Source organism: Microtus oregoni, unplaced genomic scaffold (genome assembly GCF_018167655.1).
Source record: "Microtus oregoni isolate MIOR12 unplaced genomic scaffold, Mior012 000029F_ref0000214, whole genome shotgun sequence".
NCBI lineage: Eukaryota > Metazoa > Chordata > Mammalia > Rodentia > Cricetidae > Microtus > Microtus oregoni.
The window spans coordinates 16276678-16304485 of NW_024543088.1; the positions used below are offsets into that span (position 1 = coordinate 16276678).

A 27808-nucleotide genomic window follows, 5' to 3' on the forward strand; every position below is an offset into this window, starting at 1 on the left:
GCTATTGACTGCCCTCAGCAATCAACCACCTGTGTCTCCCAAGTGTTAAGGGGTTTCCATGATGACGGGGAAGGAACAGGTGTTTTAAAAGAACGAGGCATATTCCAGATTCCTCTTTCTTGCTGTGACTTAAACACTAACTCATAGAATTCTGATAAGCTATTATCTAGCTCTAGCAGAGCACAAAACACTACATCACTACATCATCATAGCCACAACCTCAGGATTTTAAATTCCCTTTGGGTGTCTTTTAATGTGTCTAGAACTTACCTCTTTTTGTAAACTGAAAATTCTTGTAGGCTCCAAGGAGCTGACCCAAAACAGGTCAGATTCACTCCAGGTAAGTACCATCCCTCCTTTCCCTGGTTTGGGGACTGCCTATCTCAGTTACCAGCATCTAAGGAAAAATATGTTTTCCCTAAAGTTAACTTTACCTTCTGCCCTGCCAGGTCCAAAGGTGCCAGAGGGTTCCACAGAGCCTGTGCAGTGGTGAAACAACCAACTACCCTAGGATGTGGCCAGCACTCCTGCTTTCTCAGGTTCCCCAAAATGGCATGCCCCCATGTCAGCAGGAAGCAGTCTCGAGAACCCGGTGCCCCCACTTCCTGTCCCCACTTGCTATCCCTAAGTCACATTTTATAATGAACAGAAGGGAAGAATGTTACCGTTCCTGGTATCGCCTAGCCAGCCCTGGGGTCCTATGGCTGCACATGTGCTATCAGGACTCAGGCAAATCCTAGCCAGTCCCAGGATCCTATGGCCATGCATACATGGTCAGTATTCAGGCAAATGCTCATCCCAGGGCCCTGTGGCCATATGTCACTACGTAATCTATGTGCATGGGCTGCGTGGTTGTATCTCTGTAAGCATGGTAAAACTCCTTTAAAAGTGAGCTCTGCCCATTCCCTTACTCTTTCTACACCACTTCCCTTTTTGAGGCTGGCTTCCATGATCCCCCTTCTTTACACCCCTATCAATAACCTTCCATGTGGGCTTGTACATTGTGGTTCTCACCTCTGCTAAACTACAACACACAGGCCACAGGTGGACTTCGGGTATCTTCTTCAATCAATCTTCACATTATTTACTTATTCTATTAATTTTTATTTTTTTTAAATTATAATATAATTACATCTTTCCTCCTTGATTTTCCTCATTCCAACCTCTCTCATGTACCTCCTTGTTCTTTCTCAAATTTATGGACTCTATTTATTTAGTTATTGTTACAGAGACACAGACACACAACCTACTCAGTTCGTATAATGTTGCCTTGTGCATATGATCTCTTTATGCAAGGTCTCTCACTGAGTCTGTAGCTCATACATTCAGATAGGCTTGCTGACCAATGAGCTTCAGGAATCTGCCTGTTTCTGGCTCCCCTCTACCCAGCCACCCAGTGCTTTGATTATAGGTGTACAGCATTGTACCTAGCTTTATATGTGATTACTGGGGATCCAAACTCAGATCATCATGATTGTGCAGAAATCACTTTACCCACTGAGACATCCGTCAAGCCCGTCACAGCTGGCATTTTCTGTGGGTTCTTGCGATTAAACTCATAGCTCATGTTTGCAAGGCAAGCATTTTTACCCACTGAGATATTTTTGTCTCTATGCTCTGTCCTGGACTGTCTAAAGCAGGCAGACTCTATTGAGCTTTGGCTCACTGGTCTTAGAAAAAAGGTTCCTCCCAATTACAACATGCACCAAAAACCCAGAACAGGGAACAGAAGCATTGGCAGGAAGAATCTGTAAATTAAAAAAAAAAAAATACAAGTAGTAACAATGAACTCATTCTCTGTTATAGTTAATGAGATGCAGTTATAATTGAAAGGATAAACTAATTCTCAAAATGAAAGCTATTAGCCAGTTCACAGTGTGTGTGCGTGCATACACTGTGCACGTGGAGACCAGAGTCTTTGGTGGGTGTCTTCATCGATTGCTCTTCACTTCTTCTTTTAAGACAGGGTCACTCCATATATACCAGACTGGCATGTTTATAGGGATCCTCCTGCCTCTCCCTCTGGAGTGCTGGGATTAAAGGCTTGCCCTACCATGCCCAGTTTATAAAATGTCACTTGTATGTAAATGTTTTTAGGGTTGACCATTTAATATTGGATGACCAGTTGGTGTGCTCTCCACTAGGGAAGACTATTTTTCCTGCTCTCAGCACTCCTTACTTGCTGTAGTTATTTGTGTACGGTTGAGATCTCACGGGCTTTTTTTTTTTTTTGTCCACTTTGCGATGATCAGTGTCATCCTTGTTCAGTTCATCCTTATGCAGTCACATTGATGAGACTTTATGGGTGCAACTTCTGCTGTTATTAGGAGATATGATCTCGCAGTAAACTCCCTGATTGTCTGGCTTTTATAATCTTTCTGCACCTCGTCTGCATTGTTTCCTGAGCCTTTAATGCGGGAGTTGTACTGCAGATGTATTCAATGCAACTGGGCTCTGCAACTCTGCATTTTGATTGGTTGTGGTTTTCTGTAATGTTCTCTAACTGTTGCAAAGAGAAGTTTCTCAATAAAGGATGAGGACTACACTTATGTGTAAGTATAAAGATTCATTTTTAGAACGTAGTTAAGGATATGTTGGTTTAGTAAAGTAATTTCTCCACAATCCATGACTTCCCTAGCCCTGGATATTTGGCTAGGTTCCTAGTACCAGATACGGATTCCCTCTTTTTGAGTGGGCCTTAAATCGAATTAGAGAGTTGTTGATTACTGCCAAAGTATTCTTTTCATTACTATACCCTTAGGTTTTTAAAGTTAAATGTATTCTCTGACAGTTTCATAACTATATACAATGTATTCTTACCATACTCACTTCCACTCCCTCATCCCCCCTTCCGCCCTTGCTGACCTCCTTTTCCTCCAAGGCCCCTCCCACTTTGATGTTTGTTTTCTCCTTTTGTTTTGTGACCCATTGAATTTATTTAATCAGGGACCCACTTTTACAGTAACACATCCAGGAGAGCAGAGTCCTCTTGGCTCTGAAAGAGTCTCATCTTTAATCTTTATTTGCTCCTGATGGGTGTGTAAACTGGTATGACCACTATGGAACTCAGTATTGGGGATACTACAAAAGCTAGAAATCAAACTAGTCATATGATCCAGCTATATGATTCATAGGCATGTAGCCCAAGGACATGCAGAGATATTTCACATCCATGCTCATTGCTGCTCTCTTCACAATAGCTAGGAAGCAGAATCATCCTAGGTGTCCATCCACAGGTGGACAAGCACACAGTGGAATTTTAGTCAGAAACTGAGTTATAATAATCCATCCATGAGGGCAGAGTCCTTCTGGCCAAATCATCTCTTAGAATCCCTCCTCTTAACACTGTCACAGTAACAATTGTCGGGCACAACCTGCGGTTCCAACTGTTCTCGGGATCTCAAGACCAGCCCAAGCACTAGAGCAGACCCTATCGGAAAAGGAAAAAGAAAAAGAAGGTGGTGTAGAAGAGGAGGGGAGGGAAAGGAAGGGGAGGGAAAGCAAAGGAAGAGTTGAGAAGTGAAGCCATGAGAAGAAGAAAATAAAAAATAAGTTTGGCATGAACGTGGAAGGGGACTTGTGAGTCATAACACATCCCTGCCTCAAACTTTACCACAACGCCAATTCCAGAGGAATCAAAGTTCCACAGATGAAACATAGAACCAGGTAATAAACCACACTTGGATGTTTTCCTTTCATAATAATTTGAAAGTGGGAAATATGTTTCTAAGGGAATAAAAGCAAAAGCCATAAAATGTATAACTAAGTTCAACTTCATAAAAGCATAAATAGATTCATAAGCAGAAACATCATATATTAAGTAAAGATGCACAAGTGGGGTGAGGGGCACAAGGACTATAACTCATATCATAGAATACAAGGTCAATTCTTGGGGCTGCAGAGATAGCTCAGTGGTCAACAGCTTCTACTGCTCTTGCAGAAGATTTGGGCTCCATTCTCAGCACCCACATCTGGTGCCTCACAACTAAGCCATGACTCCAGCTCAAGGGGGTCTGATAATGTCTGCTAGCCTTTGTGGCCACTGTACTCGTGTAGATGTCCTCTTGCCCCCAGAGACAAAAGTAGTCAAACAACAAAAACAAAACCTTGGTAACAACAAGCAAACCACAAACATCAACACCCCCCTCAACAAACAGGGCTGAAATGATGGCAAAGAGCACTGGCTGCTTGCTTTTCCAGAGGACCTGGTTTCATTTCCATTCACAGCTACCTGTAACACCAGTTTCAGGGGATCCGATGGTCTCCTCTAGCTTCTGAGAGCACCAGTCACACACATGGTACACAGACGCATATACAGGTAAAACAAATAGACAAACAAACCAACGCAAAGCAAAGCAAAAACCCATCACAGAAAGTAAAACAATAATTAGAAAAGTAAGATACAAATATCTAATTTTACATTGAAAAGGAATCCCATTTCTTAATATTAAAAAGAGCTTTAGTCAAGGAGACACCCCAGTAAACAGCTTTCTATGCAAACATGTGGGCTGAGCGTGCTCCCCCAAATCCACAGATAAAAAGAGATGTGGCCCTTTAACTCCAGTGTGTGTGTGTGTGTGTGTGTGTGTGTGTGTGTAAGCAGAAATAGCCAGGTCTCTGGCTTGTGGGCTGCTCCTTTAACCTGACTGATGAGTCTCAGGTCAGTAATAGTCTTTGTCTCACAAAAGCAAGACTGGGGACCAATGAGATGGTGAATCAGGTAAAGGGATTTGCTACCAAGCCTGACAACCTGTGCTTGATCCCTGGAATCCACGGGGCAGGCAGAGAGAACTGATCCCTGCAAGTTGTCCTCCGACCTCCACTTGTGCCCCATGCCATGAACACACACATATGCAGATGAATTAAATAAACAAATAGCACAATAAAAGTTATATAAAAAAAACCAAACAGACCTACCCACCCAGACTGGTAGGTCTTAAGGAATGACACCCTCTACCCCTACCCCACATGCACACATATGAATACACACATACAACTTGTGCTGAGGATATAGGTGGGACAATTAACTAGCACAGCAAAGGCCTTGGGATCTGAGCCCAGCATGGGGCTGAACAACTGCTGTGTGTGTATGTGTGTGTGTGTGTGTGTGTGTGCAGGTCCACGCTCCTTGCATATGGAAAAAAGACAACAACCAAAAATCACACAAAGCCTTCCAGGAAAAGACTACAGATTGGTTTTTTAAGCACAGAGGTGACAAAAACGTAAATTGAAACAAGTTAATAAAGCCTCTGATATTAGGGCTGTTTGATAACAGTGGGGACCTTTGTGGGAAACCTTTGGCATACTGTTCAGAGTCATGTCTCCTTCAGCCTCTCTGGGTAACTTCACTCATAAACATTTAATTCAGGACACAAGCTCATTGGTTTGGAAACTTCTATAATAGATAATCCATCTGCTGTCACCTGGGTAAGAAGCAACATGGGGGTCATTAAGTGAAGATCCTCTCAGGTGTGACATTTGTGATATTATACAGCTATATGAAAGGACAAGCGGATAGGAGGCTAGGGAGATGGCTCAATTGGTAAAAAGCTTGCCCGAGAAAAGTGAGGATGTGAGTTTGATACACAGAACCTTTATCGTAAAAGCCAAGCCCAGAGATGCATGTTTGTCGTTTTAGCTCTGTAATACAGGCAGAGCCCTGGGGCTTGTTGGCTAGTCAGCTTGGCTTAATGAGAAACCCTATCTTAAAACAACAAAACGAAACCCAAATTAGATGGCACGTGGGGAATGACAGCTGAAATTAACCTTTGTTCTTCACAAACATGTATGTATCCACACCCACACACTCATGATCTCCCCCTTCCACACACATACAAGACGGCCAGGTATAGTGATCTCTGCCTGCAATCCCACTAGTAGGGAGTCTGAGGCAGGAAGATAGTGAGCTCAAGGCCATCCTGGGCTCCACAGCAACACTATCTTAGACAATTAAACCAAAGGACAGTGGTAAGAAGTGCCAGCCTAGGATAGCTTAAAAACCCTGGGAGGTGAATCATTTTAAATAGTCACATTAATGAATACAAGAAAGAAAGAGAGAAAGAAGAAAGGAAGGAAGAAGGAAGGAAAGAAGGAAGGAAGAAGGACAAGAATAACAAACCAACCCAAACACTAAGAAATATTTACTTCCAAGGGTCCAAGTGTCTCTTGAAATTTTGGAAGTTCTAGTGGAATCCCTACACGTTGCTGGGGAAATTGAGGTTCTTTCTTGAGCTTCTAGTCTTGTTAATAAAAGAATTTGAAAAGAACTCAGAAAAAAACACAATGTCGATTTTATTAGAGCTTAAAATAAGATGCAGATCTTGTTTTGCCATGTTTGGCTGATAACCCTGGGAGGCTTGCTCTTTTCTGAAGAGAAACAGAGGTGGGGGGGATGGAATGACGGTCAAGTCCAGAAAGAGTAAGAGAGAAAATCATGCCAGCATGGAGGTCAGCCACACTGCAGACAAGTACCTCATGTGAGGGAGGGAGTGTTAGAGAAAGAGTAACACCCAAAGCCTTATGGAAAGCCTGCTTGGAAAAGAGATACAAAGAAAAAAAGTTAAACTTTTTTTTAGTAATTCAGAAAAGCAGACCAATTTAGGAGGCTGCAGGACCAGAGCTATATAGGAGACATCACAGAGTGTAGGGATTCTGGGAAGACAAGCACATCCTCTCACCTAGGGACAATTAGTCCTCCTGTCTCTTTAGTACGGCGTAAGGTGGATGTACCTTTTTGAAGGGTATTCTTAGCCAGGTGATTGATGCACCCACCTGGAATGTTGGATCTCCACCCAGGTGTAGTGAGAGATTCTAAAAAGTGAAGAGCAATAAAAGAAGATAACCAATATTTACATCCATGATGTCGGATAATGCTCTTGTACATTGTAAAATTTGTCATTCATATTAATTTAATAAGACACTGATTGGCCAGTAGTCAGGCAGAAAGTACAGGTGGGGTGATCAGACTAAGAGAGTTCTGAGAGAGGAAAGGCAAAGAGCCAGTCACCAGCCAGAGCAGAGGAAGCAAGATGAGAATGCCTTACTGGGAAAAGGTACCAAGTCACATGGTTAAACATAGAAAAGAATTATGGGTTAATTTAACTTGTAAGAGCTAGTTAATAATAAACCTGAGCTAATTAATAGGTCACACAGCTTATAATTAATCTAAACCTCTATGTGTTTCTTCAAGACTGAACAGCTGTGAGACCAGGCAGGACAGAAACTTTCATCTATAATCCAGCATTCATATGTGGTACACACACATATATACATAAACATACACACAAACATATACACATATACAAACATATAAATACATACACATACATATAAACATACAAACATATACACTCATAATATATACTCACACACATATAAACATATACACATACACATAACACAAACATATATACATACACACATACAAATATATACATACATATATAAACATATACACATACACACATATAAACATACACACATACAAATACAAACACACATACAAATGTATATATATGCATAGATGCACACATATCCATAATACAAACATATATACACATATGCAAACATATATACACATACACAGACACACACAAACATATATAAACACACATATATACACACACATACAAAAAATAATATATATACAAACATCCAGATATATATACATTCAAACACATGCGAACATACACACATATCCATACACACACAAGCATACACTTATACACATATGCAAACATATATACACATACATACAAACATATAAGCACACATATACACCCATACAAACATATATACACACACACAATCATATACACACACATACAAAAATAAACACATTGACACACCAACATGAGTTCCTAGAAATATTAAGCTAAAAAAGGTTCAAGGCTCTGAAAAAGTTAAAAATAGAGTAATATGTGTTAATAATTTTGGTAATAAATGTCCTCCAAAGCTCACCTGTTTCATGTGGTAAAGGCTTAGGCCCCAGTGCAGCAGGCAATGAGTCATGAGAGCTCTGACTTCAATGGATTTATGGGCTAATAGCTTAAAGCACTATTGGATAGGTAAGCATCTTAGAACCTTTGGAACCCCTCTATCTCCCCCCTCTCTCTCCTTCCCTTCTCTACTTGTGGGAGCCTAGGCAGTTTGGATGCTCACCTTATGAGACCTGGATAGAGGTGGGCAGTCCTTGGGCTTCCCACAGGTCAGGGAACCCTGATTGCTCTTCGAGCAGATGAGGGAGGGGGACTTGATCGGGGGAGGGGGAGGGAAATGGGAAGGGGTTGCGGGGAGGAGGCAGAAATCCTTAATAAATAAATAAATTTAAAAAAAATGGGAATTTTTAAGGACCCTTGTTGTAGGACATGACTTGGCCATGCCCCTTCCTATCTTGGGCTGTGACCTCATTTAGACATTGAAACAGTCATGGGTCCTGGCCCGGCAGGAAGCCTTGCCATTATGAACTGGTTATCCAACTCTCTGGGGCTATGTGCCAGCCGCCTCTGGGAAAACTGGACAGGTTTTCCCAGGAAAGATGAAGAGAAGTCTAGCACTCAGTAGAATGAGGCACAGTAGGAGAGGGTAGGGAGGAGACAAGAAGGAAGAAATGAAAGCAGGCTGCAGGATCTCTAAGGTGAGTGCCAAGGCAGGATCCCATACCACTTTCCACAGAGGGGAGATCCAAGTCAAAGTCTTTTCTCAGAGGTCCCCAAATGAACAGACAAGCAAACACATACATACAGAGATATATAGAAATACACACCAATGAAAACACACATACACAGAAGAATATACAGACACATACACAGGTACATACCAATGTATACACACTTACAGAAGCACACAAATACACAGAAACAGAGACAGAAATACATAGAAACAGAAACAAAAATATACAGAAATACAGCAGACACACAGAAATAGAGATACAGAGAAGCACACATACCAATTCGAACACACGGAAATACACGGACACATACCAATTCAAACACACGGAAATACAGGACAGGCAGACACACAGGAGCGCACACACACATGCACAGAGATACACACACACAAAAACACTCAGACACAGCAGATCAACCCACAGAGGAGACCAACACAAAAAGTTATCTACCCAGTCTTGAAGACAAATGTCCCCAGGGACAGAAACACCCTCACAATTACACAAAGTCGCACACAGGATCAGGCAGCAGGCAGACAACCAGGAGGGAGTTTCCCACCATTATCCTAGCCTGCAGCAGCTCTCTGTGCATAAGGCCCTGGTCCAGGCTGTTTTGGCACTGGGATGGATGGGGTTGGAAGTGGGCACTCTCTAGGGAGACCAAGGATGTAGGAATAGAGAACCAGGAAAGAGAAGACTGTTGGGGGAGGGCCATTGACTAAAGTGGGTAAAAGGATCAAGAAAGGGGCAGCAGAAGAACCTTCTAGGCAGAGGAAAGAGTTCCTATGCTGACCCCTACTCAGGCCAAGTAGAAACCGTGGTCCCACCCCTCTAGATATCTGCAGCCCCCTCCTTCAAGACCAGCATGGTTATTTTCCTTTCCAAAGATGGGAATCAATGGGTTTAGAGAAGCTGTGTCAGCATTCAAAATCACACAACATAAAGATTTTTGTGGGAACCAGCTGATCTTTAACAGAAATCCCTCTAGGGTCAGAGAACCACCCCCCGCCACCCCTTGCTAGTTCCCGTAGAGGAGAGGAATCTTGCTTGGCAAAGGTCATGCCAGGGAGAACAGATGTGGGAAAAGCTGTGTGATCAGCCTTCAGTCCTTCTGGCTGCTGTACTGGGCTTTAGCCATACCCCTGCACACTACTCCCATCCTTACAGAGCAGGGCTTTAGGGACAGGCAGGAAGAGTGGGTGATGGAGCATGGCAGGAGCATGGATGGAGCATGGAAGGACTTGTTGGAAAGGGCTAATCCTGCAAGCAGATCTTGGGCTAGGAGGCTCTAGTTTGTAGGATTTTCAGAGTTGTTACCAGCACAAATGCTCGCAAACCTGCCAGAGTGATGGTATATGTTTGTAATCTCAGTTGTTCCCAGACATGCATGTGGCTGAGTAGTAGAATCGACAGTTGAGGATGAGTTTATTCTTTATTATATTTACTTGTATGTGCCACGACACTCATGAGGGAGGTCAGAGGACAACTTGTGTGAGCTCATTCTTTTCCTACCATGTGGGTCCCAGCATTGAACTCGATTTATTAGCTGGGCAGCAATCACCTTTATCCAATGATGCATCTCACTGGCCCAACTATTTTTTATTTTTTAAGATGTGGTCTCATGTAGTTAAGTCTGGTCTTGAACTCATGATGGTGCCTAGAAGATGATCTTAAACTCCTGATCTTCCTGATTCTACTTCCTGAGTGCTATTATGACAAGCACATGCCACTACAACAGCCTGAAAAATGACATTTTCAAAAGGTCCAGGGGTCAGGCATATGTAGTGCCTATTATTCCAGCACTTGGAAGGTGGAGGCAGAAGACCCATGAGTTTGAGGCCAGCTTGGCCTATACAGAGAAAGTCTGTCTTGAGAAGAAGAAGGAGGGGAGAGGAAGAGAGAAAGAAAAGAAAATGACTAGGAAGGAGCAAGGCTCTAGGTTCTATTCCTAGCAGCTCTGGGTTCTATCTCTAGTAACACCCCCCTCCCCCCGACACACACCCACACCCACACTAAAATACCAGGTAGAGCAGTGCATACCTGTAATCCTAGCACAGCCTAGACTATATTGCTCCCCTTTATCAATAGAAGAAGAAAACAAAGTGATCAAAAACCTGTTGAGTAAAATAACATATGGGCTGCGGAGATGGCCCTGTGGTTATAGTACTTGATGTACACAGTATGGGGACCTGAGTTCGGCTCTCCAGAGCCAGCGTATGATGCCCACCTGCAACTCCAGTTCTGGAAGGTGGAGACAGGGGATCCTCAGAGCAAGTTAGCTAGCAAGACTAGCCACATTGGCCAACTCTGGGTGTTGTTGAGAGACCCTGCCTCAATGATCAAGGTGAAAGAATGAGCAAAGATATTCCTGACATCAACTTTGGCCTTCCACATGCACACACACTCATGTACAGGCACTCACACACAGTACATGCTCACACATGCAAAAAACATGTGCACACCCATATACAGATAAAAAAAAATAGAAAAATAAAGCAACAGCACACACTCTTACTGTGTTGGAGGGCAGCTTACTCACTACACTCAAGTCCAAGTATGTACAAGAAGATAGCACAGTGGGGGCTCAGAGTCTGCTCTGGGTTCCAATATTCGGCAGACATCTCTGGAACTCAGGTTCATGCCTGCAAGCAATACTGTAAGGACCCTGTGGTGACACGGGGTCCCAGATAGTTCTGAGTCATCACCCTTCTCAAGTTCCTTTATTTCATGCCATGTGTAATCTTGCTTACCACAGGAAGCAACATATTTAGGGGCTGATGAGATGGGTCAGGTAGCAAAGCACTTGCTGCTAAGTCTGACGATCTGAGTTTCAGTCCCTGGAACCCATATCGTGGAAGGAAGTTCTCAGAACTGACTCTTGCAAGCTGCTTTCTGACCCCCACATATAGACTGTGACCCCACAAATAAATAAATAAATAAAGAAAGAAAGAAACTGAAGTATCATAGTCACAGATTTTAGAGGTCATGACAATGTCAAATTGTCCTGACCAGTTTTATGCCAACTTGGCACAAGCTATGGTCATCCGAGAAAGGAGCTTCAGTTGAGGAAATGCCTCTATGAGATCCAGTTCTAAAGCATTTTCTTAATTAATGACCAATGGGGAAGGGCCCAGCCCCTTACGAGTGGGACAATCCCTGAACTGGTTGTTCTGGGTTCTATAGGAAAGTAGACTGGGCAAGTCATGGAGAGCAAGCCAGTAAGCAGCATTCTTCCATGGGCTCTACATCAGCTCCTGCCTGCAGGGTCCTGCCCTGTTTGAATTCCTGTCCTGGCTTCCTTAAATAATGAACTACAATGTAGAAGTATAAGTCAAATAAACCCTTTTCTCCCCAACTTGCGTTTGGCTTTGGTGTCTCATAGCAGCAATAATAGAACCCCTAACGAAGACAGTGATCATTTTTGAATTACTATGACTGTGTTTAGCTCAGGCTTCATGGGTCCAGGGTCCAGCGTCCAATCTACAAGCCTGGCCACAATGAGCCCAAAGTCTGGAGAAGATCAATACAGGTGTCTGCTTCAGTCCCTTAGCTGGAGGCTGTAATGTTCAATCTCAGTTATCAGCTTTGGGAGAGACACCTGTTGATATGCCTGGGCGTCTTCATTAGATGGAAGTGGGAAGACCTGTCCACTGCTGTGCACTGCTCCGTGGCTGGGGTCCTAGAGTATATAAAAAGGGGGTGGCGAGCTAAGCACCAGCATTCATCGCTGTTTCTTGACTGCAGATAGAGTGCAGATACCCCAAGTCTCCTGCCTCCGTGACTTCCCGTCAAGGATAGACTGCACATTTCAGAACTGTTAGCCTTCCTTTCTAAATTGATTTTGTCAGAGTGTTTTATTGCAGCAAAAGAAATTACATAGAGGGGAAGCGGGGAGCAGCCCAGAGTTGCTTCCTGTGTCCTGTGCTCATCAGTTCTCTCATCAGATGAGGCTCACATGGATGGGAAGTTCATAAAGGGTGTGAAAGTCTGTGAGTGTTGGGGTGGGGGTGGGGCAGTAATGGGATACAGCTCAGTGGGAGAGCGCTCTCCCATTGTGTAAGAAGTTCAGGCCTCTTTCGCCAAACCTATCAGTGCGTCTGAAAAACAGGACGCAGGCGGACCTGCAAGCTAGAGCATCATAGAGATCTAGGACTGGGAAGCGGGAACCAGAAGTTGACCAGCTGAAGCAGTAGTCTTCAGGCGGTGCTGGGTTAAAAGGTCAGAGATAAGGTAGTGCAGAAACCAACAGCTTGATTGGAGTAAGGCCAGGTGCCCAGAAGGGCCGGAGCTGGGGCGGGCCTGACAAAGCCGGCCTGGGCCGGGGGACCAGACCTTGGAAGCAGAGGAAGAGCCTGAAAGCGGGTTTGGAGCTCTGCGAGGCTGTGCAGGGTAGAGTGCCAAGTGGAATTGGGGGCGGGTCCTGGAGGCGCCGGGGTGGGGGCTGAGGGCGAGATTTAGAAGCTCTGGGCAGCGGGACATAGACTGGGGCGGAGCCTGGCTTCTCAAAACAGGGTCTGCTGGAGGCGGGGTCTCAGGGTACGGGGCTAGGGACTGAGGGCGGGGTCTGGAGGCGGCCGAGGATTGTGGGGCGGGCTTTAGGGAGGGGCCTGGTGGTGTGGGGGCGAGGCCAGGACGTGGGTTGGGCAGTTTAGGGCACAGGGGTCTTAGACCCAGCGGTTTGTGCAAGCCGGGTCCGAGCACACTGGGCCAGAGCCCACTGAAGTCACGCCCCTCCCCCGCCCAGACCACGCCCAAGTCCCCACCAAACTCCTCCCCGAGGCCCCCTTGGGCTCTATTTCCTCCCCTGTGGGTGGAGGCTCAGTGGCGAGCGCAATCCCTCGGTCCAGCGCCGTCAGCCGCGTGTCTACGGCATCTTCGGGTTTGCTGATTTCCACCCTGCCTGGGCCTCCACACATCCGCTTGCACCCCAGGTAAGCAAGTGCCCCTCTCCGGGGGCTTCGGCCTAGAAGCAACCCTCGCAGCGACCTCCAGTCTCGCCTCCCAGGCCAAGACCAGCCGGACTCGGCCCCAAGGTAGGGTCAATGAGCTCCCTATCATTCCGTCCCCTAGGTACTTCTCAGGGTTTCCCAGCAGGTCGGGGGCTCGGGCTACCTTTACCGGAGAGTTTTGGGCCCCCGAGGGCGAAGGTGAAGGTGGACGTGACTGGAAAATGCGCGCGAGCGAAGAGGGGCTATCGTGGCCCGGTGTTGCGGGGAATCCGGATGTATGAACGGGCGCTGCGTCACAGGAGTGTCTGTCACCGGAGAATCGGTGCCGAGCTCCTGCTGGGTGCCACGGTTCGGGCGATGGCCGTAGACACAGCAGGGCATTGTCTGGGAGCCGCGTAGACCAGCCGCTGAGAAACGTCTTTAACAGGATTGCAACGTTTCAGCTGGTGCCGGGAGCGTGGAGAGCACACATCCTAATACTGGAGGTAGAGGGTTAGAGTGTCGTGAGAGAGCCCCTGGGTGTGTGAGGGAAAGGGCCAACCGCAGCACCTGCTGTGGAGTGCTCTCTGGACCCGGGCAACAACATCCCTGGGAAAGGCCCAGGTTGGTGTGTTTGCAGATCACAAAAGAGGCTGACGTATCAGAAGTGTATACAGGGAAGAAAGAAGGTAGGGAGTGGTTGACAAGGGATTGGAAGACAATGAGGAACCCACAGTTTCATTCTCAGAGCTATGGATAGGAGGATGCTTAAGCCAGCAAGCAGCAACCATCCTATTGTGTCTTGAGAGGTAGAACCTGCAGCCAATATGGGGAGGGGGGAAGTTGAGGACGTGGGCAGAGGCAGCTGGTAGGACCTCTGATGGAAAGTGTGTGAAGGCATGAGAAGTTAGAAATTCTTTATTTCCTCCCAGAAGAACTGTGTTTCATGCATGTTTGGAAGTTGTCCTCGAGGGAAGGCCTGTGTGGAGACAGCGCTGCGCTGCCGAGGGAATGGAAGGGGCATTTATTCTTTCTCTAGAACTAGGTTGAATCTAGGGCCTCATGCAAGGGGGGGCACTCCACCACGGAAACACTTTGGTTGCTTCCTTCCTTTATGTGTGTGTGCTCACATGTAGTGTAGATGTGTGTGTGTGTGTGTGTGTACACGTGTGTGTGTGTGTGTACACGTGTGTGTATGAGCTCAAGTGTATGGAGGCCAGAGGTTGACTTCTTATGCATCCCTCAGTTGCTCTCCACCCTGTTTTCTGAGACAGGGTCTCTTACTGAACCAGGAGCTTGCTGTTTTGGCAAAACAAGCCACCTGCCTCTTCCCTCCTGCCTGCTTCCTACCGGAGTTTCAGGCACATATCACAATGCCCTTTTTTTTCCCCCGTGGGTGCTGGGAATCTGAACTCAGGTTCTTCTGCTTGCATAGCCAGCAATTCACCTACCGAGCTGCCATCTAACTAGCCCTTATGTTTTACTTTGAGACAAGAGTCTCACTAACTTGTTCATTCTGGCCTTGAACTCATTCTGTTGGCCTGGCAGGCCTTAAACTTTCATTCCTCCGACCTTAGTTCGTCAGGTAATTGGGTTGACAGATAAACCATAGACTTGGGCATGGAGGAACCCTTTATTTCTGGGACGGGGGCCTGAAAGAAGAGTGTGGAGGTAAGAGGAGGCTTGTAGGACCCAGCCCGGCTTGCAAAACCCATGAACTGCCTGGGATATGGAGACACAGGGCTCCCCAAGACTGCAGTCTGAGCCCAGCCAAGGTTCTTAGGCACCAGCATGACCTCTGCTGTGGTGAGCTGAACCCATTGTCTGGCTGGAGCACTGGAGAAGAGGAATCCTAGACTGGGAAGTTGCCTTGGAAGCTCACTAGCCTGTACAGCTGGTCCCTCCCAGCCATAGCTGCTCTTTGGGTGGAGTTCCCAGAGCATCACTCAGCCTGCCTTGAGTCCAGCCAGGTCACAGGGAATATTAGGGATCTTTTTTGCTTCCCTTCTCACTTCACTCACTCCCAAAGGGGAGTGTTTCCGGGAGTCAAGGAGCAAAGGGGCAATAGATATACACTGAGAGCCCGTGCCTGTGGGAAAGGGTTCCAACTTTCTGCTTGCCAATCTAGGAAATGGGTCTGCAATATCTTTCTTTGAGTATTAATGAGCCCTCAGCTGTGGATAGTGCTTGACAAATCTCAGTGCCTTTACACTCCTGAGGTCCTGGGAGTGGCCTCCACGCTCCACTCTGTGATAAGAAGAACACCATCCCCCTCCAAACCCAAGGCCATTGGCATAGTGCCTCGGAGACAGTGAACAGTTAGCGAAGGAGCCTCTGGGCTTATGAAAGATGACAAGGAGAGTGAGCAAAGGTCTCTTCCTCCCACTCCTGGGATGACACAAGAAATCATTGCAGCGGGGATGCTCCCCTGTGATCTGGGTGCCCCAGGCTGCCACATTCTACTGCCTGGGCTTGTACCTACCTCCTGTTTGAGTGCTGCAGCCCTCAGGCTAGTAGGTTTACCTCATTTTCCCCAGCTGTAAAATGGGAATGATACCACTTAAACACCCTATATAGTTAAAGAGCTGAGGACAAAGCCTGGCTAGTAATCAGTGCCTGATGAAACCAGCCCATTTAAGTGCAGAGTTCTTGCCTCAGGGCAGAACCGAGTTCAGTAAGTAGCATGACTTGACCCAGGGAGAGTCAGAGAAGGCATCCTGAGTGGGGACAGTGATTCAGCTAAAAATGGAGAGCTGTGTTCACTGGACAGAGGGGCAGCATTGCAAACCAAAGGATCAGGAGGTACAAGGCTCTAAGCACACTGCTGGGTGCTTGGAGGACTAATTAGCAGAGATTTGAAAGGACTTTTAAGATCCTTGGGGGATGGAGAGGTTGATCATTGGTAAGAGCGCTTGTTTTTGCTTGCAGAGGACCTACGTTCAGATCCCAGCACCCGCATCAGGTGGCTTACAACCATCTGATATAACTCTAGCTACAGGGAATTTGATGCTCTCCTCTGCCCTCTTTGGGCAGTGGACTCTCTCTCTCTCTCTCTCTCTCTCTCTCTCTCTCTCTCTGTCTCTTTCTAAAAACAAACAAACAAACAAACAAACAACCCTTGAGGTCTGGAGGATAACAGGATAACTAGACCTCAGTGGGGAATTGAGAGACTATTCTGACCCCAGAGAACAGACTGCTGGGTGTGTGTGATGCTTATGAGGGCAGGAGCCAGGAGACCGGAATAGAGGTGACTAATCCGGTTCAAGTGATGGGACTGTATCAAATGGAGGTTTGGATGGGTGAGAATTCAGTGGACCTTGGATGGACTAGGTGGGCTGGGGCAGCCATTGATTGATATGTGTGGCTTGCGTGAGGGGAACAGGGTTACATTCAGCTCGGCAATCTGTTAATCTGTTTCTGGTATTTGCCTCCTATCATACCTCCGGATAGGATAGCGAGCTGGTGGAGGAGTGGCCAAGCGCAAGCTTTGGAGGAAGAAGATGGGAGCTGGCGGGAAGAGAGGGCAGGGAGTAGGTGGGAGCCATGAGCCAAAGGTGCTATGGGTTAAGTAAAGAGGAAGGCTGGCCAGCAATATGGTGAGCCGTTGAGTAAAGGCCCCTGTTACTAAGCCTGATGACCTGAGGCTGATCTCCAGAATCTGTATGATGGAAGGAGAGAACCAACTCTTGCAAGTTGTCCTCTGACCTTCACATACGTAGGATGGCTTTTGTGCAACCACCTCCACACACCCACATGAAAACATAAAATTGTGAAAAATAATAAGAGAAAGGCTGAGAGGTGCTGGAGACCTGGGTGAAGTCAGAACTCTTGCCCAGCGTGTGTGAAGGCCTGGGTAACATCCCCAGCATTACAAAAATAAATGCTTTAATTAAAATATAAGTAAGAAACTGTCTCCGAATGCCCTGCTTGGGGAATTCATGGACAGGAATCTTCCTCCCACATGTACCTGACCATTTACAGCATTTTTCATTTTTACTTTATTCACAGTGCCACCCCCCCCCTTGTGTGTGTATGTGTAAAACTTGTAGGAGTCAGTTTTTTTTTTTTTTTCTATCATGTGTGTCCCAGTGACTGAATTGAGTCGTTCGGTGGCAAGTGCCTTTACCTGAGAAGCTGTCCTCCCTCCTCCTTCAGACCTTCTCTAGGTCTTCTTTGGTCCCTTTCTAATAAGCCACCTCAGACTCAGAGTAGCTCTTGTCAGAGGAACGTAAAGAAGCCTGTCTCTTCCCTCGGTCTGGACTCTGTATCTTTCTAGTGTGATGTTATAATGTGTCCCAGAGTGGCTAGCACTCAGCTCCTTTTGGGCTCCTGAAGCCATATTTTGGTCTAAGGTTCCATGACTGTCTAAAAAGGGATTTTTCTCTTTTAGTCACATCCTGGTGTCCCCATTTGTCCTGTTTTTTTTGGCTTTATCTTCCTCCCATCACTGCTTGTGTTATTTGCATCCAAATCTATATTGGGTGGTATTGGGAAACCTGTGTTCTTGGGGGAAGGGACAGAAAAAGGGGTGAGGCCTAAACCAGATAATTATGTGGAGGACGAGCACTCCAGGCAGAGGGACGAGCAGGTGCAAAGGTCCCGAGGCCACCACAAGCTTGGTATGTACTGGGGACACAGCAAGGAGGCTGGTATGGCTGAAACAGAGATAGATAGATAGATAGATAGATAGATAGATAGATGGGGGGAGAGAGAGACAGAGAATGAACTAAGAGGAACAGGCAAAGATCCTGAAGGTTCTCAAGGACCTGAAGACCAACCACAGCAGACCCTTGGAAAATCCTTACCCCAGAGAGGATGGGTGGGTAGATAGAACTTTTTGCTTTGTAATTTTGTTCTATATGAGTGTTAATGAACTCAAAAAAAAAAGAGGAAGACAGGACTGACTACACCTCTCCCTACCCCCTCAACCAGGGCAATACATCTTCCCTTTGTACATGGTGAGGTTGCCCAGGGAAACTTCCTAGAGGGGTCCAAATTTCCTTCTTGCCCAGGGGTAGAGAGAAGGAACTAGCCAGGGGAAGAACTCTATTGGTATGGAGGCAAGGGTTGATAAAGGCCAGACAATACGTAGAGCAGAGTAGCAGGTAAGAGGAGCCTGGAGATTCAAAGATGCTGAGCCTGGAGGAGAAACCACAGAAGCCAAGCGCATGTGTTCTGTGGATGGGACCAGTGGCCACTCTCTTCCCAGGAGGTGGAGATGAAACTTGTGCCCTCTCCCTGTCCCCTTCACATGGGCAAGAGCTGGTGACTCGCTCTGGGCACCCTCCCCACTCCTACCACGGACTGAGACATCATCTGCTCCGATTTCACTGAGCATATTTCTATCTGAATTGCTGGGAGTTAAAAATAAACCCTGAGATCCAAAATTAATTAATTTCGAGGCAGAATCTCACAATGTAGCCCTAGCTGCCCTGCAACTCTTCATGTAGATCAGGCTGCCCTTTAATTCACAGACATCCCTAGTGGTGGCTTTGAAGGTGTGTGTCACCATGAGTCTTTCCTGAGTTTGGATAGTATGCTGGGCAGTTGTCCAAATCGGTGGCAGGTACTCTTTGACCCTGGTTCTGCTCTATAATGTGACAGGTGTAACGGGCTTACTTCTGGGTTGGAGGCAGAGGGCCTGAACTTCTGGGAGATGACAGGGGACACAGACAATGACAGAGGCAAGAGATGCAGGTCTCAGGTTGAGTGACTGTTGAGAACCGTTCAGTGTGGATGGCTGACCCTTGCCTGCTCTCACTTTATTCCCTCTCTTGCGGCCATGCCACTGTCTGTTTCTTGAATCCAGTGCATAGCCCTGCCTCAGGGTCTTTAGACTGGCTGTTGACTCTGGCTAGAATGTCCTGTTTTTCTTCTTTGTCTCCTGCGTTTAAAATGTTCCTTAGCAATCAGGGAAATGCAAATCAAGACAACTTTAAGATACCATCTTACACCTGTCAGAATGGCTAAAATAAAAAACACCAATGATAGCCTTTGCTGGAGAGGTTGTGGAGAAAGGGGTACACTCATCCATTGCTGGTGGGAATGCAAACTTGTGCAACCACTTTGGAAAGCAGTGTGGTGGTTTCTCAGGAAATTCGGGATCAACTTACCCCTGGACCCAGCAATACCACTCTTGGGAATATACCCAAGAGAAGCCTTATCATACAACAAAAGTATATGCTCTACGTTGTTCATAGCAGCATTGTTTGTAATAGCCAGAACCTGGAAACAACCTAGATGCCCTTCAATGGAAGAATGGATGAAGAAAGTATGGAATATATACATATTAGAGTACTACTCAGCAGTAAAAAAACAAGGGCTTCTTGAATTTTGCATGCAAATGGACAGAAATAGAAAACACTATCCTGAGTGAGGTAAGCCAGACCCAAAAAGAGGAACATGGGATGTACTCACTCATATTTGGTTTCTAGCCATAAACAAAGAACATTGAGCCTATAATTAGTGATGCTAGAGAAGCTAAATAAGGAGAATCCAAAGAAAAACATATAGGCATCCTCCTGAATATTAACCTTCATCAGGCGATGAAAGGAGACAGAGACAGAGACCCACATTGGAGCACCGGACAGAAATCTCAAGGTCCAAATCAGGAGCAGAAGCAGAGAGAGCATGAGCAAGGAACTCAGGACCGCAAGGGGTGCACCCACACACTGAGACAATGGGGATGTTCTATTGGGAACTCACCAAGGCCAGCTGGCCTGGGTCTGAAGAAGCCTGGGATAAAACCGGACTTGCTGAACATAGCGGACAATGAGGACTACTGAGAACTCAAGAACAATGGCAATGGGTTTCTGATCCTACTGCACGTACTGGCTTTGTAGGAGCCTAGGCAGTTTGGATGCTCAACTTACTAGATCTGGATGGAGGTGGGGGTTCTTTGGACTTCCCACAGGGCAGGGAACCCTGATTGCTCTTCGGGCTGAGGAGGGAGGGGGACTTGATTGGGGAGGGGGAGGAAAATGGGAGGCGGTTTCGGGGAAGAGACAGAAATCTTTAATAAATAAATAAATTAAAAAAAAAATAAAATGTTGCCTTCTCAAGGAGTTTTTATTGACCAGTGTTTGTCTGTTTTTTTTCCTTTCTCCTTTCCCCTCTTTCTTTATTCTTCCCTTTCCTCCCTTCCCTCTCTTCTTTGTGTGTGCATGTCTCTGCAAGCACAGGAGAAGGACAAGCTCAGTGTCCTTCCTCAGGCGCCATCCATCTTTTCTGAGACTGGGCCTCTCACTGGGACCTGGTGCTTGCCAATTAGGCTAGGCTGGCTGGCCAGCAGGCCCTAGGAATCTTCCTTTGTTTTTGCTTCCCAAGTTCTGGGATCACAAGTGCACACCCCTTGGCCTGCCTTTCTTTTTAAAAAGTGCTTTCTGGAGATGAAACTCAGGCCCCCCTGCTTGTGGCCTATACTTTACTGAGAAGCCATTTCCTCTGACCCAGGTCTTTCAAATGCAGCCTCTAGGTTCCTCTGGATCCCTCTTCACATTCTCCTCCAGGCCTTATTCTCTCCACAGGACTAGTTGCTGGCTGATACAATGAAACAAACTGATTAACAAAAAAATACTATGTATCTCTCCCCCTCCCTTTTAAACACATGAACTCCTGAGTTAGCTATACCGTCTACTCAGTTCTCTGTGGAGATTCCCACGTGTAGATCTGGTGCATGGCGGTTACCCAAACGAAATGATGACAAGCATCCAGGTACTTGTGGATACAGCCTAAGTAGAGATCAGGCTGAATGTTGACATGAGGCTCAATTTGGGTAGAGGTTTGTAAGATGGGTAAGCTCACCTTCTGGGTCTCAGCTTTCTGCTTCCTCCTTTATGATCTTGGGTGATCCTGTGCCTCAGTTTCCACAGCAATCTACAAGATGATAGAAGCAACCAGTCCTTAGTGGACAGCTCAGCTGTGGCTTCCTGGAGACGTAGGTAGAGGCCAGAAGGACTTAGGGATGAGTCTTATTTAGTCAGAGGTTCCTGGACCTCACATCCAGAAGCAGAGCATTTAAGATTTTTCTGCATTTTCTTTTTTTCCAGAAGCAGTCTGAGGATGAGGTGATTGCCTTTATTTTGGTTGGTGTAGGCCTCTCTGGGAGGTGCATTTTGAGCTGAGGCTGGATTTGGAGCCGGCAATAGACACTGTTAGTCAGGTTTCTCTAGAGTGGTGGTTCTCAACCTTCCTAGTGCTGTGACCCATTAATACAGTTTCTCATGTACTGGTGACCCTCCCCCCACCATAAAATTATTTCACTGCTGCTTTATAACTGTGATTTTGCTACTGTTATGAATTGTGATGTAAATATCTGATGTATCTTGATCCCTGTGGGGGTCAAGACCCACAAGTTGAGGATTACCGCTCTAGAGGAATAGAACTTATAGAAAGAATATATGTTACAAAGGGGATTTATTGGGTAGGCTCACATAACATACACCGGGCAGTCCAGTAGTGGCTACCTGCACACTGGAGTGGGTGACAACACAGTAGTCGCTCAGTCCTAAAGGTTGGGTGCCTCAGTTGTCCCAGTTTGTCACTGAAGGCCTGAAGGATTCTTGGAGGGTCTTCAGTCCACAATAGAAAGTCAAAGGAGATAGGTTCTAGTGTTAATATAAGATGGTGGTAGCGGTAACAGCAACAACGTAGATGCACCCACCAGCAGCCAGTGAAGACAAGTAGGCAAAAGAAGTCCCGTTTTCTCCCCAGACCTCTTTATATCTAGGCTGCCACCAGAAGATGCTACATACACTGTGGGAGGGTCCTTTCCCTTTAGTTAATTCTCTCAGGGGATACCTTCAACTGATCCTTAGAGGCACCTCTCTCAGCTGATTCCATAATCTGCTCAAGTTGACAACCAAGATTAATCATCAAGGCAGGAATTGGTGCATTTTCTACCTTCTTAGATAGCCCTATTCTAGGGGAAGAGACGGGTGCTTGGGCAAGTAGTTGCAAGGCAGAGTAGGCAAAGCATAGGCACTGCAGTCCCTGGAAGTGATGAATCCCCCGAGCCAGTATGGGTATCCTGGAGGCTTCTTGGAAGCAGTTGCAGGTAGTTTCTCACCTGCAAGCTCAGCTGGGTCTCAGATAGTAGGAGTGGTGACTGGGGGACTCCGCTGGAGGGAGCAGCCCAGCCAAAGACCTGGCATCATAGGTTGGCCCAGCGTGCTGTTTCTGAAGTTTGAATGGATCTTCGGAATCTGTGTACCTAGAGTGAGAGTCACAGAGTCAAGGAGATCAGTGGGGCTGGGTGGAGTGGTAGGAAGAGCTAGGTAACTATGGAGACTTTAATTGACAGGCCAGGAGCCATAAGAAGCCCTCAGGTTCATGATCAGAAGAGATAGGTTTGAGCTATGAGCTGCTATCGGACTGGTATAGGAGGGCCAGAGTGGATGCCTTCTTTTTTGCTGCTACCCTCAGTGAGTATCACTGCCCTGAACCTTTAAGGCTGTGATATTTTCACTGGGGACTCACTTTTTGAGCTATATCATTGGCAAGGACCCTCAACCCACCCATTCAAGCTAAAAGAAAGACATGTTCCCTGTGCCCACTGCTGTTCCTGTCTCCACAGGGTATTGTCACAAAGTCTATGGCATCTGGAGGGCCACCTACAGACTGGTGTCCTTCACTGCAACTCTCTTCTCTGCTTCCTTCCCTCGGTACAGGGTCAGAGGCAGCACAGATGCTGTTATATTTTTAGAACATGACAAGCCTGGGATTGGAGAGATGGCTCACTTGTGAAGAGTGGATGTGGTTCCTACGACAGATCTGCCTCCCAGCACCTCTCAGTTGGCTCACAACCCCTGGAACTCCAGTTCCTGGGGAATCTGATGCCTTCTTCTGACTTTTTCATGCACTTGCATTTATGTGTACATAACCACACATAGACATATATATTACATATAATTAAAAATAAATCTTTAGTAAAAGTGAAACAAAAAGCAGCAACAGCCCCAGGCATGGTAGCATAGGCCTTCTATTCCAGGTACTTTTGAGCCAGAGGCAGGAGGATTGTAAACCCAAGGCTAGCCTAGGAAATTCAGTGAAATAATTTTTCAAAATAAGCAATAAAAGAGGCTGGAAATATAGCTCAGTTACAGAGCATCTGCCTAGCTCCTCCCAGTGAGGGCTTGGAGGTATGGCTCAGTGCTAGGATGCTTGTCTAGAACCAGTGTGGTTATGGGTTCTAGTACACACACACACACACACACACACACACACAAATCTAAAACCAAATCAAACAAGATTACAGCAGTAGCCACTTGCCACCTTCTCTTGAATCAGCAGCACCAGGATGGAGCTTGATTTTGATTTACTGTCTTTGTTTTTATGGCCACATTGCTCTCCTTGCACAGATGCTGGTTTGCTAAGGGAGGAAGGGAAAGTCTCTTTTGAAAATAAACAACAGTCACGTGACTTTAATGACCTAGAGGCACCCTAGGACATTTGGCAGTAGGTGAGTCCATTTGTAATATAAATACTTATTCCATGTGGCTTCTGGTTCTAACATAGAGAATTTAACCAAGAACAGTTGGGCTGGGGATACAGCTCAGTTGGTAGAGGGCTTGCCTAGCATACATAAAGCCCTGGGTTCAACTCCAAGCAGGGTGGTGCATGCCCCTATCTCAGCATTGAGAATATGAGGGCAGGATGAGAAGTTCAAGATCACATTTGGCTGTATAGGGACCCTATCTCAAAACAAATAAACAAATGCTCCTTCAACCCCCCAAAACCCCAATAATAGCAAAACTTTTAAACAAACAAACAAACCAACAAGCAAGCAAATAAACCCAAACTCTTTAAAAACTTATAAACTAGGTGTGTTGGTGCATGTCTTGGGAGGATGAGGCAAGAGGATGGCAAGTTTGAATGCATGCACGAATGTGCGTGTGCATACACACACACATACAGACAGACACACAAATACACCCACATGTATGCATGGATGCATGCACGCTTGGGAGTAGGGAAGAGTGAGGAAGATAATATGAGAAAAGGGGGTCTCTGAGATGGCTCAGTGAGTAAAAGTGCTTGCTGCTCAGCCTGAAGACCTGAGTTTGATGCCTGGGGCACACTGTAGAAGGAGAGGACTAACTCCTCAAGGCTGTCTTTTAATCTCCACATGCACACATGGCATGTATCCATGCATAAATGCACAATAGATAAATTATAAATAATTGATCAAATAAATAATTGAAAAACAGAATGCGTTCTGGGATGTAGCCATGTGGTAAAGTGCTTTCTTTGCACACAGCCCTGGTTCTATGCCCACCCCCACCCCGAATGTATAGAGTATAGTAATCACATAAACGGGCAGCACAGGCTCCCATGATCATTGTGTTGGTCTGCTTTCTGCTAGGTGTGCTTTGCCTGAGACTTCCAGAAGTTCCAGTTTATGACTGGGTGGGTATTTTGCATTCCTTTTTTTTTGAAGGCTGGGTAGATGGTAGAGTCTAGGCCCAGCAGCCATGAGTAGAAAAGAAAGGAAGTATAGTGGGGGGATGGCTTAGGGGGACATGTCTGCACAAGAAATGACGAGGCAGTGTTGGATGTGTGAATTTGGTCTTGACAGGGAAATCTGGAAATTCATGAAAAGCTGAACATCGCTTCTGAGTGGGTGAGTTTCCTCAAGGCCAGTGACAATAGATCAAAGATTAGCATGATTTGAGGACAGAGGGGAACAAGAACAGCCTGGATTGGAGCGGGAGTCGCTGAGAGGTGGTGAATGAGAAGGCTGAGGTTCTTGGAAGCGGGCATAGCTAGATGACCTGTTAAGGGCCATAAACCCCGGGCAAGGAATCTGGTGAAAGGTGAGGCCCTTAGTGTAGGGAAGAAGCGTGAAGAAGTGTACTTACTTTCCAGCTGGCCAAGGTGGCACACATGTTATCACAGCGCTCAAGAGGCTGAGGCAGGAGGATATCAGCCTTGAGGCCACAGAGACCCACTATTAAAACAAAGAAATGGTCATTGAGATGGCTCAGCCGGTAAAGCAGTTTGCTGCCAAGCCTGACAATCTGAGCTTGGTCCCCAGAGTCCACACGGTGGAAGAGAGAATAGATTCTTATAGATTGTCCTCTGACTACCACTTGTTATGGCCCAAATGCTGAGTGCCAATAAACAAACAAAATAATTAGTAAAAACCAAGCAAGCACCCAAACCAACCAAACAAACCTTTGTTTCTTTTCTTATTTCTTTAAAAATTCATTTTGTTTCTTATTATTTGTGTGGCTGCACACACACATAGACATGTGGAGCTCAGAAGAAACACTGGGTATTTTCCTCAGTTGCCCCCCCCCCTTTTTTTAACTTGATCTCTCACACTGCCACACCTGGCTGTTATGAGGGTGCTATTTAGCAGAGGATGACTTTGAACTTCTTAGCCTCCTGCTTCTATCTACTGGTTTCAGAACCTAGCCTGTCTCCTAGGAGAACCTGGGTAACATGGACCTCACAGGCCCCCAGTATGGATTTACATGAGATGGACCAGGCACTGAGTCAATGCTCTCAAGAGTTCTTTTCCTCTCTCCCACTCATGCCCATGTAAAGATCAAAGGACAACCATTGCCTTCCGTGATCGAGGCAGGGTGTGGGGTGACTACTAGGTGAGCCATGAGTTTCCCCAGAACATCCCGTCTTAATGAGGCAGTGCTGATATTGTAGACACCTACGCACACTCTTGGCTTTATAGGGGTACGGGGAATCCAAACCCAAGGGCTATGTTAGTTATTGCAATAAGAGCTTTACCCATTGAGCCATCTTCCCAACCTTTTAATATCTTTTTTTAAGATTTCCTTTTTTGAGACAGGTTTTCATGTGACTGAGCCTGGTTTCTACATTTCTGATTCTCCTGCCTCTACCTCCCCAGTTCTGGATAACAAGTCACCACCTCAGCTGGATTTATTTAGCACTGGGGATGGAACCATTATTTCATGCATGCCAGGCCAGAGCTGTACCAACTGAGCCACATCCGCTTGGTCATCCCCCCCTCTAGTCTTCTAGTCCTATGTACATGTATGAGAGATCTTTTCGACGTTGTCCTAGAAGATGCTCAGGCTGTATACATTTTTATTTTTTAAATTTTGTTTTATTGTGTTTGGGTGCCATAGCCCTTCTCTCTAGCAGAATTTTCAGTCAGTTTTTCTCCTTTCATCATGTGAGTCCTAGGGGTTGAACTCAGGGCTTCAGACTTGACAGCAAGCACCTTTACCTGCAGAGATACTTTGATGGTCCCTATCCATTCTTATATAATGGTAAACTATGTAAAACATAAAATGGACCTCCCTTCCCCCTCCCTGCCCTCTCCCTATTTCTCCTCTCCTCTTCCTTCCCTTCTCTCTCTTTTTAGGAGACAGGGTCTTGCTGTGTAGCTAATGCTAGCCTGTAACTCATGATTTCCCTGCTTCAGCCTCCTGAGTGCTGGATTACAGGCACATGAATCTTCATTTGGCTTATTTCTAGCTCTGGCCATTGTCTAGAGCAGTTCTGTCTGGTATCATGTTGTGTGATGATCACCACTGGCAGGCATAGTCACTGCCAGTCATATGTGGCAGTGAATGTGTATCTAGCTGGTAAGGCTGAGGGACTAAGTGTATGTATTCTCACAAGTGTGGTGTTTGTGCACATGCATGTGGAGGTCAGAGGTTAGCTTCAAGTGAATTCCTTTATTGTTCTGCTTTTTTTTTTTTTTTTTTTTTTGAGAAAGGTCTTTCCTTGGCTAGATTGACCAGCTGGCTAGCCCAGAGATATGCCTGGTTCTGATCTTCAGGGCAAGAATTACAGATGCATGCTGTCATGCCCAAGTGTTCTGTGGGTTCTGGGAAGTGTGTGCATATGTGTGTGTGTGTGTGTGTTATTTGGGATGGAACTTAGAGCCTGGAGTGTGGCAAGCAAGAAAGAGCTCTACAACTGAGCTAACCAAGCCCCCAGGACAAACTGATTTAACTTTAAATAGCCTCGTGCTTTTGGGAGGCTGAGACAGTAAGACGGAGAGTTTGAAACCATCATGGCCTCTATAATAAATTTCAGACTAACCAGGGCTAAGTTGCAAGACTCTATCTCTAAGTAATTAATTAATTAAATTTAAAAAAACTGCACAAGGACTAGAATTTCTAGGTATTATTGTTGTTATTATTATTAGTGATGCTGGTGATTGATCCCAGGGCTTCCTGTATATTAAGCAAGGGTTCACATTTAGCCTTGTCCCAGCTCATTA

The 27808-nt window shown here is 46.0% G+C and overlaps 1 protein-coding gene across 5 annotated transcripts in view; it reads left to right on the plus strand.

Annotated features, from left to right (window-relative positions):
• Positions 1-12842: 12842 nt before the first annotated feature.
• Positions 12843-27808, plus strand: part of Cers4 (ceramide synthase 4) — a 34699-nt gene continuing 19733 nt past the window's right edge. The window contains exons 1-2 of one of the 5 annotated variants that reach the window (XM_041678304.1): positions 13038-13054; positions 13597-13698. The gene's annotated coding sequence lies outside the window, so the exon portion shown is untranslated. Of the gene's footprint in view, positions 12896-13037; positions 13055-13112; positions 13699-14016; positions 14100-27808 lie in introns of those variants that run through there. The other 4 variants (XM_041678306.1, XM_041678307.1, XM_041678305.1 and 1 more) reach the window with 4 other exon arrangements.